The 12,889-nt window shown below is 37.0% G+C and overlaps 1 pseudogene across 1 annotated transcript; it reads left to right on the top strand.

Annotated features, from left to right (window-relative positions):
• The first annotated feature begins 255 nt into the window (after positions 1 to 255).
• On the top strand, positions 256 to 1,113 carry LOC306661114 (large ribosomal subunit protein eL6-like; annotated as a pseudogene). The gene has a single exon. The product of its transcript is annotated as a large ribosomal subunit protein eL6-like (transcript).
• Positions 1,114 to 12,889: the final 11,776 nt, after the last annotated feature.

Genomic DNA, 12,889 nt, shown 5'->3' on the forward strand with positions numbered 1-12,889 from the left:
TTTTGAAAAAAATATGTATATGATTATGAAATAATCTAACAGTCTTTAATATCCTTGATGATACTTAATTCAAAGAATTACAATGAAATTTTGTCAAGGAAAAATCATGACTCTGAGGCAGAGTACTCTGCTGTGGCATGTGCCTGACAGGCTAGGGAAAATCTGATCTAACAGAGGGGTCAGGTGTGTAGGAAGAGGCCCTTGGATTAGCAGTTAAAGAATAACTCTGAGGAGTTCTCTTTCCCATCTTGCAAGATGGAGGGTGAAAAGACTGAGAAGCCAAACACTAAGGAGAAGAAACCTGGAGCCAAGAAGGCTGATGCTATTGACAAAGTTAAAAAGGGAGACCCTAAGGATAAGAAACCCAAGAAGGGGAAGCCCCACTGCAGCTAAACCCTGTCCTGGTTAGAGGAAATGGCAGATAGTCCCGATCTGCTGTGTATTCCCGAAAAGCCACATACCAGAGGAAGTACTTAGCTGCTAAATCCAAGGTTGAGAAGAAGAAAAAGAAGGTTCTTGCTACCGTCACAAAACCAGTCGGTGGTGACAAGATTGGTGGAATCAGAGTGGTTAAGCTTCACAAAATGCCTAGATACTATCCAACTGAAGATGTGCCATGAAAGCTGTTGAGCCACGGCAAAAAAACCCCCTTCGGTCACCATGTGAGAAAATGGCCAGTCAGCATCACTCCTGGGAGCATCTTGGTCATCCTTCTGGAGCCACAGAGGCAAGAGAGTGGTTTTCTTGAAGCAGCTGAACAGTGGCTTGCTACTTGTGATGGGACCTCTTTCCCTGAATTGAGTTCCTCCGCATAGAACACACCAGAAATTTGTTATCACCACCTCCACAAAGCTTGATATCAGCAACGTGAAAATCCCCAAACACCTTACTGATGCTTACTTCAAGAAGAAGTTGAGGAAGCCCAGACCCCAGGAAGGTGAAATCTTCCACACAGAGAATGAGAAATACAAGATTCCAGAGCAACGCAAGGTCGATCAGAAAGCTGTGGACTCACAAATTTTACCCAAAATCAAAGCTATTCCTCAGTTCCAGGGTTCCATGCAATCTGTTTTTGCTCTAACAAATGGAATTTATTCTCACAAAATGTTCTAAATTTCTTACCAAGAACCTAATGAAATAACTGATACATTAAAAAAATGGAAAGAATAACTCTGAGGCAATCAGGTGAAAACATTGAATATTTTTTAATATAGAAGGAAACACAAAGACAAGGGTAAAAATAATAAGTGAAAAAGCCATGAACTCACAACTAAAAATGATGGGTTGACTTAAATAAAACCTTGACATGTGAGTTCACATTTGGTCGGCTGCAGTGGATGCTAGTGAGGGCCAGTTGTTGAAATTAACATCTCTTTGTGTTTTTCAAGATCAGTGTTCTAACAAAGACCTTTAAATTTAGCAACTGTTTCTATATAAAAATAGCACAAATGAGCATTAAACCGTCAAACAAAATTTTGTTTCCTATGAAAGTAAGACATACTATTATTTTATAATAAATTATATCTTATTATTCTGAGTTCCTAATTATTGCGATTATAACTTTAATTTTCTAAGATTTTTTTGTTTGCTACTTTGATTCATATAATTTGCACAAGTGATTTTATATTTGTTTTACTTGTTATTAGAAATATTTAAAACTATTCTAACCTTCAAAATTTTTATTTAAAGTCAAGAGAGATCTTACTAATTCATGTAAAGTACTATTTGGGATATTAGTGGCCCTGCTGCCATATCATCCACAGAAAATAAACCTTGCATTTAAAATAGTCAAACTCGTAGAAGCAGAGAGTAAAATGATGGTGGTCAGGGGCTGGGTAGAAGGGAAAATGTAAGATGTCTAATGAGCATGAAATTCCAGTTATGTTAGATGAGTAAGTTATAGAAGGATGTTATATGACATTGCCCTTATATGTAACAATACAGTATGGAGCATTTACATTTTTTGGAAGGGTAGATCTCAAATTAAGTGTTCTCACCCTAATGAACCAAAGTAAATAAACAAATAAATGAATAAATAATAGTAATAATGAATAAAATCTTATCAGGACACATTTTTCTATACACACATATGTAGATATCTAAACAGAAGACTAATAGACAACATAATTTTGTTATACTAATAAAGTAAAAATTGCCTAAAAAAGGAAAATCTCAGAAAAATTTCAAGAATTTTCAATGTCCTCCAAAAATTGTGATCCAGCATGTAACTTACTCAATATCTCAGACTATCTAAAATATTATCTCAATTTTTTCCAGTTTTATCTCTCACTTCACTTCCTTAAAATACCTTAAGTTGTTTCTCTTATGTTTTCTTCTAGCAGTTGTAAAGTTTACTGTTTTATTCCTACGTCTTTGACACATTTTGAGTTTTTCGTGTAGGGTGAAAGATAGGGATCTAGCTTCATCCTTCTACGTATAAATATCCAGTTTTCCCAGCATCATTTGTTAAAAGAGAGTAATTCAGTTTATGTTTTTGGCACCTTTATATAAGATCAGATGACTGTATCTGTATAGGTTTGTCTCTGTGTCTTCTAGTCTATTCTATTTGTAAGTCTGTTTTTATACCAGTACCATGCTGGTTTTGTTAGTATAGCTTTGAAGTATAAATTGAAGTTGGGTATTGTGATACTTCTGGCATTGTTCTTTTTTGTTCAGAATTGTTTTGGCTATTCTGTGTCTCTTGTTCTTCCATCTGAGTTATAGGACTGTGGTTTTTCTACTACTGCGGAGAATGTGATTGGTATTTTCATGAAGATTGCATTGAATCTGCAGATCTCTTTTGGTATTATGGTTATTTAAACAATATTGGTTTTGTCTACTCTAGAACATGGGAGGTTTTCCATTTTTTGGTGTCTTCTATTTATTTTTGTCAATATTCTATAATTTTTCTTGTAGAAACCAGTCATTGTGTTGGTTAGATTTATTCCTAGGTATAATTTTAAATATACTCTTATGAATGGAATTGTCTTCCTAATTTGTTTCCTGGGTTCATTGCATATAAAAAACTATTAATTTTTATATTTTGATTTTGTATGCTGCTACCTTGCTGAATTTGTTTACCCTATCTAAAAGTCTTCGGTGCAAAAACTTCCTCAATAGGACTCTTATAGCTCAGGAAATAATACCAAGAATCAATAAATGGGATGGCATCAAATTAAAAACTTCTGCAAAGCAAAGGAAACAATTAAGGGCTTGAAGAGAGATGGCTAACACAAGCCAGCACAGTGCAGAGCCAAGACAGATCCCTTCAGCCTGAAAGTTATTGTAGAAGGAAAAGAGAGATTAGAGTGAGCACTCAACTTCCCTGCCTTTTCAAGGCATTACTAAAGAGGTCCACTTCTGTTCTGCCTAACCTAGAATACGGAGAGAATTGGCATGAATAGATTTCCTGGGATTAGCTAAGAACAAAGAAATGGAACACTGTAATAGCCCAGTGCACAGATCTCAAGAGCCCTTCTTCCTCCTCCTCTCCCCACCTCCTCCCCCCTCCTCTCCCCCTCCTCCTCCCCCTCCTCCTCCCCCTCCTCCCCCTCCTCCCCCTCCTCCCCCTCCTCCTCCTCCTCCTCCTCCTCCTCCTCCTCCTCCTCCTCCTCCTCCTCTTCTTCTTCTTCTTCTTCTTCTTCTTCTTCTTCTTCTTCTTCTTCTTCTCCTTCTCCTTCTTTCTTTTTGAGGTTATTGTGAATGGGATACTTTCTCTAATTTCTCTTTCAAATTAACTTGTCATTGGTGTATAGGGACACAATTAACGTATGGGTATGATTTTATATCTTGCTACTTTTTCAAATTTGCTTATGAGTTCTATAAATTTTCTGGTGGCATTTTTTGGGTCTTATAAATATAGGGTCATGTCATTAGTTTGAGCTCTTTGAATTCCATGTTAGTTATGTTGTATATCGCTATTTCTTTAATGTCAGTTATTAAAGATTTATTTGGTTTATTTTGTGGTATTGTGTTCCCCTGTTTCTTTATATTTGTAGTGTTGTGTTTTTGTTTTGTTTTGTTTTGCTTTTTGTTTGTTGTGCATTTTAGTAGCAATGCGTCTTTTGGATTAATTTAGAAAGGAGCAACCCTTCAGTAAAACATGTTGTTAGGATCTGTGAGTGGTTAGACATGCTAGGGTCCATAGTCAAGTGTGGCCTGTATACTTGGCTCATAGGCAGGAAGGGGAGTACTACTAATGGGGGGGTCACAGGGCAGCTCTTTTTATTTTGATTTGTTCTTTTAGATATACATGACAGTAGAATATATTTTGACATATACATACATGGAGTATAATTTATACATGGGTATATATCAAGGAGTGGGTAAAAACTTAAGTTTTGAAGTTTTTAGAATAAAACATACTTGCTTTTAGGATCTGCTTTTTTTTTCAATCTTGCAAAAATCTTGATACTTCTCTGCTTTATTGGAAGATGCAGTTGACTCTTGAGATTCTTTTGTCTCTTGTCTAAAAGGTAAAACCTAGTGTCTAGGTGAGTTTAGGTCAGTGATAGAGGACCTGCCTAGCATGCACAAAGCCCTAGGAATGGGTTCCATTCCTAGCACAGCTGAAAACCAAGAACAACAATAATATAAACAACCTAGTGTTTGACAACCTCAATTACTCAGTATAATTACTTTTTTCACCAAAAATTTTATAGAGTTTTTAAGAAAAGTTTCCATTTATTCAAATAAAGACTGAAAAAACAGAAATCTTATTGAAAACGTTTTCAATAGACACATCAAACATGAATTATCCATTTAGCCCATTGACTTATATTACTGATGAAGTACAAGATGGAGTCATCCATTTTTTTCTTTCCTTCTCTCCCCTCCCCCCCACCCCTTTTGGTTCTGGGGATTGAATCAAGATCCTCACACATGCTAGGTCAGCACTATACTACATCCCAAGCCCTTATTTTAAAATGTTCTCTTTAAATTGCCCAGGCTGGCCTCCAACTTGCAATTCTCCTGCCTCAGTCTACCAAGTAGCTGGGCTTACAGGCATGTACCATTATACTTGGCTCCGTGTTTTCTCTGATGTAGTTTGGGATTGAGTTTACATGCCAGGTCTTCAGGACATTCTAGATACATTCTAGGATCAGCTGTGTTAACACAGATATGTGTAGAAAAATTCTAAGTTCTGCTTCCTTACTGCTCTGTGTCACCTCCTAGGAACAAGCCTCCTTTGCTCCTTGTCCCTGAAACTGCCTCCACCCAAGAGCTGCTCTCTTCTCCCCATCTCTACTCTGTGAGATTCGGCTGCTTCAACCCCTTTGCTCACCCAAGGCTTCTTTTGGCTTGAATCTTTCAGAATACAGGGAACCTAAAACTATTTAAGACTAATTTAGCTAATTAGGGAAGATGTCACAAGACACAAATCTTTATTAAAACCCTATTTCTGCCTCCCAAGACATTGTTCTTCAAAAGCAAAGTGAAAGTAAAAGAAAAGTAAACGAAAAGGAAAAGGAAAGGGAGGGAGAAGAAAAAGGGACGAATAAGGAGGAAAAAGAGAGAGAGAACTTTTATTTTCTGGCTGAAGCAAAGCAACAGTATAAGCCCCATTGAACTTCAGTGAAAAGCAACAGGGATGACTCATTAAATTTCAGTATGCTTAACACTTGTACAAGAGCAATTCGCTGTGGGAGAAGTATTACTGTAGATCTGTGTGATTGCTGTGACTCTAACACAATGATTCACATGTAGCAATTGTCAAATACTTGTAGGTTAACCAGCAGGCAGGTAGAGCATCTCTTTTCTAAACCAGCATTCATAGGAACCCATAGCATTTATGCTTCTCATGTCTATTGAATACACATTTTAATAGCATATTGTACTAATAACGGACTTTACATGAAGTGTGGTTTTGAAATACTTTTTTTTTTTTTAATATAAGGAGCTAAAATGCATACCAGGAAGGAGTGGTGACAGGTATAGAGATAAATAAGTTAGTATAGAATGAGAGGAGGAGAAGGTGGGTGTACCTGAAAAATATCATCAAATCCCATTGTGGCATGAAGCATAATTCAAGCTGTGAACAACATGTTCATGCCCACCCATCACCAATTTCAGAACCTTGAGAATATTAGGTTTCTTTAAATGAGTGATCTAAAAAGAACATTTTCAAAGGAGTCTAAAAAAATTATAACCCTTTTTATCAAAGAAGAAGTTTATATTTCAAATGTAAATGCTCAGAAGCAGGTGGTAGTTTATCAAAACTTCATTAATTTGCGCAGTGTTCCACTTTGCCTTTTCTTTGTTAGAAGGTTTATAGAAGAATGGACAGTTATTTAATTTGCATTTACAGTCATCAATGTTTGCAAAAACACTGTAAGGCACGGGTCTAACTCCTTTGCTTTTTGCCTACACACCACACACACACACACACACACACACACACACACACACAGAGCAGAATTTGACAACAGTAGTCCCAGAAACTCTATTCTGAATATTTGTATGGTATCTAAAGTATTTAAAGTGTTGGACAGAATAGTGGAACAATGCATATATTTCTCCCTTTCTGAAGTAATAGGGAATTGCTTCTACAGGCTCTTTGATTTCTTCTTGCCAAGAGTTCTCTTCTATCATCATTCATTTATTGTCTTTGTCTTTTCCTCTGAGTAATCTCCAGAAAGCAGAGCCTGAGACAAGAATTTATGGGAAGATACTTTGGAAAGTGATCCCAGAAAACGGAAAAGGAAAGGAGTGAAAGCCAATCTAATGGTGGTTCTCAAATGATTCACCATTGTGACTGAGACTGAATTTCACAAGGTCCTTGTGATGTCCATATTGACCAAATTGGCTATGCTTCGGAATTGTCCACTGGAGAGAGGGAGCCTTATTTATCAGTTCCCTTCTCTTATTGATCCAGTGCTGCCCATTGGTGTGGACATTCTATGATTTTTTCATATTATCCATAAATGAATAGCAAAAAGTTTCCTGTAACACAGTGGTAAAGCCCAGGGGGCTGATGATAAATGGTACGTGATACTAGGAGCAGGTTGCTGTCAGGTTACGCCTATGCAAAACTGGTTACCACAGAAATGGCTGGAGTAAATGGTGGCTGAGAGGTGTCTGATACATTCACTTAGTATTTATTGAGATTGACACTACAGAGAGACCGTAGGGAAAACACAAACCCGCCATTACAATAACAGATGGTGTATTAGGGCATATGAGGGTAAGAGGGGAAACAACCTTCAGCATAAGGGGTGCCCGTCATGTGTGCTCTTGACCTTTGCTGTAAAATATCAGGGTAATGGAGTGGAATTAGACAGAAGCACAATCTAGCAAGAATGATGTTAGCTGACAGAAAATAGAGTTTCCACAGAGGAAACTGGCATTGATTTGCAGAGAGAGAAAGTAAGACCACAGCAGGAGGGCTGACTTTGAATTGCTGATGGGATTAGGGAGAGAGAAATGGAGGGTGTGAATGTTCATATAAGAGATTAAGGAACAAAGAAATGGGAGAAGAGGATTTTATGGGATTTTGTTATATATGAATTGAAATTGCATTTGGTATGTTCAAGAAAATATGGTAGAGATGCTGTTGTTGTTTGTCAATTTTAGTTGCCCAAATTTTGTTAAAATTTCTTTTCCCTATTTTATACCTACACATGGAATAGTACTAAACTGAGGGCAGGAACAATCGAAGTGAAATGATTAGACTAGGCCTTAAGACATCACACTCTCACTATTTTATATGTCTCTTTTGCAAGTAGAGACAGCTACTGTGGATGCTGTGTTACATTGTCCAGATTCTCCTTTGGAAATGGTGGCCTTGCCTCCTTAGGCACTAAGATTACAGCCAGAGGTAGCCCTCAGCTGACAGCTCCTTTCAGCGATTGCCTCTGCTCAGAAAACCACTTCTCCCAGTCATGGCTCTTTTCCCTAGTGGCCAATATCCAGTGGTTGTGAAAATATAAAGTCCTGGTCCCACCACCCAACTAGAGACAACTCTAAAAGGCTGATAAGCTTCAAACTCTTGTTGTTGGCATTGGGAATGCCATTTAACTTCAACATCATCCACAATTTATATGCTGTAATTTGGTATTAGTAGTACTAATACATGAAAAACATTAATTTTCCTTAAACATAATTTTTCTGCCATTATTCTACACCAATGTGGTATAATAAATGTCAATTTCATAAAAATAAATAAAATTTTCTTCTTCTCTTTCCATCTTCTCCTCTATTTGGAATCACTTTGTAGCTGAACATATCTCTATGTGCTTCTAAAAGGAACCTCTGCTACAATCAGCCCTTCTCCTTGTGGTCTCTCATGCATGCCATGCTTGTCGCTGCCTCTGTGCTCTTGGTCACCTCCTTCTCTTTGCCTTAGTGCCTTTGCTTGAACCCAAATTTCTTTCTCGGTTTGTTAAAATTCTGTTTATTCTTTATGGCCCTCTTCACATTCTGCCTCCTCCATGATTCCTTTTCTGACTTTCATTTTTTTTAAAATCTTTTTCTTCTCTGAAATTATTCAGCAACCATTTCTTATGCTAGTAATAAGACTTTCTCACTGTGTTTTTGGATTTTTATTTATTTGTGTGTACAGCTTGCCTATTCAAACTACAGGGAAAAGTCTTGGGCTAAACTCAAGGCTGGTTCTTCTTTCTATTCACTATAGTATCCTGCTAGAGTACTGAATAGTAACTCATTTATTAAGCATTTAGACTTCACCAGGTATGGTGCTTGCACTTTGCACATTTTAAATCACTCCTTTGAGTTTTACAAAAATAAGGCATATGCTATTTGCTGTTGAGGAACTGAGTCTTCGATCTAGTAATTGCTTAGGATCAAAGTTGGAAATGGCAGAGCTTGGTCTATCTTACTGTCAAGTCTTGGTTCTGAACCACTCTTCTACATGCTTCCTATACGTTCAATAAAGTTTAATAGATCAACTGATTCAAATATAAATCACAAAGTATGAAATTTGTTTGTGAGGGCCTGAAGAATGAGATGAAATGCCACTCCCCTGTGATGCATGATTTAGTTTTTCAATGACATGTTTAGTAGCACCAATGAGAAAATAAATAGCTGCGAGCAATAATAATAGCTAACATACAACTTCTCAAAAATCTCTTCTTTGTAATGACTTTGGCAGCAAGTCATTGATTTACTTCCCAAATATGATTTGGCAATACTATGAGCATTTTAGTCATCATGAGAGGTGTCAAGATATCAGTTATGCTCCTCAAGGAACCTACATTATAGATAAAGGCAACCTGGAACTTGAGGGCATTTGTACTTCTGCAGAGCTAAGATTTCCTAGGAGAGACAGGATGCTGGAATCATGACACATATATTTAGAAATCACAGATGTAATTAAATTCATCAGTACTCCTTCACATTTGCTGTTTCTATATCAAACAGAACTTACTAGAAAACATACAACAATCTGAAAATAGTATTTAGAAGGGCATCATGCTCAAATTATTATAAATCTGTGGACCACTTGAGATCATGGGGCTTTGTGTGTTGCTTCAGCCTATAAAACAGATCTTTTCCAGCTGTGAATAACAGCTCAAAGCTGTAATGATCAGTTTAAAAAAAAAAAAAAAAAAGAGTCAAGATTCCCAGTTTACTTTAAAAGCTTATATGAATTTTGTTTTCTGTATGCTTTAATTTCAAAATTCAATTACTGCAAACAAACAAAGAAATAGATCCCAGTGTAAATTCATTATATAATGGGTAATTTGTTATTGTACCAAATTGCACTTGATTTTGGGAAACAAAGGAACTGAAGGCAGCTAACACTGTGTTTCAGGTTCAAAGTCTGCAAATACACCTCTTGCCAGGGTGTCACCATATTTTTAGATATCTATGGATAGAAATAGCTCCATGTTTTTAATTTTTTAAAATTCTTATAGCCATCTCAGCTATTAATGAAGAAGAGAGTCTCAGAGAATCCAAAATAGGTGGTAAAGTACAATACTGAATGTATTTTTGGCTCAGAGGTTACATCCCTTATCCATAGCTAGGACTGAAAAGGTATTTGATATACTGGTCAGTCTCTTTTTTCTGTTTCAGAGAAATAGTCTTCAAATAACTATTTTAGTGAAGAAAGATGTCTGATGTTATTATCCCTTACTTTATCTCAACACTGTAATTTTCATCACAGGTAAATGAATTGAAAATTTCAAATGACTTATAGCTTCCACAATCAAGTCTTTTCATCTGACTTTCACATTTCATTTGCTTCACCAAGATCCTGTCATGGCTGTGAAAACATTTACAATCTTGCCTTCCAGTGTTGATTGAGAGTGTTACATCCTGGAGGGGAAAATGCTACATAATCCAACTCTATGAACCAATCTTTATCATTAAGATAAACAATATATTCACACATGAAGATTTCTGCCCTTTTTCTTGGTGTCATTTTGGCTAGAATTTTTATCTCTGCTGAAGTAGTAAACATCTCCACTATTCTGAATTCAGCTTCCAAAACCATTTCTTTTTTATTTCACATTTGTCATGGGAGATACTGAAACTATTTGAGTGGTTATTTTATATTATCCTCATCTTCCCCCTTAATTTACCATTTACCAGTCCATTTAATGCAATAGCTCAGAATCTTGACTGATTCAGAGAAAGTACACTTTAAAATTTTGTCACTATAGTTTGTTCGAGCGTAATGAAGTAGGGTATTAGGATCATTCCATATTGCATATACGTTTTTAGTCAAATAAAAGACAAGTATACTTTTAGAATAAAATTAACCTTTTTCTAAAGGATGAAGGGGGGAAATACATACTTGCACCCTATTAAATGTTCATCCACAGTAGAATTACCTTTATGAACAGGTATTTTGATCCATTGAGATAGTCTTGTTGAGGAAACTCTCTTTAACAAAAGGGGGTTTGTCAAACAACAGCAGAGACTTCCTCAGATCTAAGAGGAGTCTGAGGAACCAGGCTTGGACACAGCTCTAGAGCTTCTTGGTGGCAGCAATTGATGAACTGATTCACACACTTTCTCGGATCCTGAAATGAATTTAACCATTTTTTTGGTTGCATAATCACTTTGCATGCTTCAGAAAGAGAGAATTTAGTTGGCTTATCTCAAGGTAATGTGCGTTCACTCCCTGATGTGCTAGAAGGTGATAACTGTCCATAAGCACCCATTTTCCATTCTGAAATGGAAGTCCAGAGACTAAGCTGGATACAGGCTATGCGGCTTCAGATTACATTTCCTTTGCAGCCAAGTATGACCATGTGAGTAAGTTTTGATTAACAGAATGTGAACAGAAAGTGCTCATGATTGCCAGTTTCCCTAAAAGACAAAGTCACCTTTGCCAGGATTTGTGTTCACACATGCAGATGTAGGCATGCAGGATGAGGATGAGTTAGTTGTGGCCAGCATTGCTACAGCAGGTGATGACACAACAACACAGCCCAGAGGAGAGCAGATCAACAAAATGGAAGGAGCAGGTTACTTCAGTGATCTTCTGTGGCAGAGTCAATTTGCCAACCTAAAAGACTACTCTGTGGGAGAATAAACTACCACATATATTTTGAGGTTTCTCTTACATTTGATAATACTTTACCCTTACTTCTATACCCACCCCAGAGAGGATAGGACACCAGATTAGTTGATTATCCTTAGCTGATTATTATTTTTTCAAAAGAATTGGGAAGCAAGAGGTAACTTAAGAAATGAGATTAATTCTGGGCAGCCAAAATAACAAATGACCAATGCAGATTTCAAAGGATAACAACAGTTTTCATAGGAACAGGCAATTGACACCTATTACTACTAAAATCATTTTGAGAATTTTGGTATATCACTCACTATTTCATATATTGAAGTGTCTCTAAAACATTCTGTTTAGAACTAAATACCCCAAGAAGTCCTTATTACTCTGGAGAGTGATCCAATTTTTTATTTCAACAGAAAACTATGTGCATTTGGTGCCCTTTATTTGGTGCTAGGAAGTTTAGAGACAAATTTACAGTTCAGATAAGGTTAATGTTCTTCCTTATTGTCTGCAAAATATTCTGATTTTTTTTGTTTGTTTTTTGTTTGTTTGTTTTTTGTTTGTTTGCATTCTTAATCTAATTTTTTCTGGATTTTGACTTAAACTTTTATATCTCGGTATTTTATTTTATAGGCTTTTATTGTTGCTGGACTCAACTACTATATGAAGGCTAGTGAACCATAAATAAATGAGAAAGTAATTCTACAAATAGAATGTTCATGATTCTAAAAGACATGTTTTCATCTTTCTCTAATTTTTTCAGAAACTATTATTTATCTGTTCTCTATCCCAAGTTCCTATGCTTCCTCCAAGATAATGCAGATTTGATCCTTTCTCCTTTCTTTCAGTCTCTCAACAAAGCCCTTACATCTTTAATTATGGTCATTTAGATTTTTGTTATGAGCACTGTGGGTTCCAGGTTTTTGTGGTGCCTTAGCTTATATACATTGTGGATATTTCTTTACTAAATGCACAAAAAACTCAATAGCAAAACAAACCAACCAAACAAAAACAAATAACTTGATTAAAAAATAAGCAATGATCTAAATGGACATTTCTGGGGGATTCAAGATGGCGGACTAGAGGGTGGCTGCGTTTCGTGTTGCTCCAGGACTCAGGACTCAAGAAGAGGAGATATAGAGAGCCTTGGGACCAACTCAAAGCAGCCGGGAGAGAGTCCCCCACTGGGCAGGCGTGCCGGACGGGGCAGGAGTCCTGGACGGGGAGATAGCCCCAAAAGCAGGGATCTTTGCAAAGTACAACTGCCGGCGAGGCGCCCCTCCCCCCGCCGGAGCAGTGATTGCAGACAGCTGGGAGCATTGAAGAGGGGGCTGCCCAGAGGAGAAGGAGAAATACGGGCTCAGCACGTCGCTTGGAATTGGAGCAGCTGCGCCAGGGCTCCGGGCA

This window comes from Sciurus vulgaris (assembly GCF_902686455.1).
Source record: "Sciurus vulgaris genome assembly, chromosome: 5".
Lineage (NCBI taxonomy): Eukaryota > Metazoa > Chordata > Mammalia > Rodentia > Sciuridae > Sciurus > Sciurus vulgaris.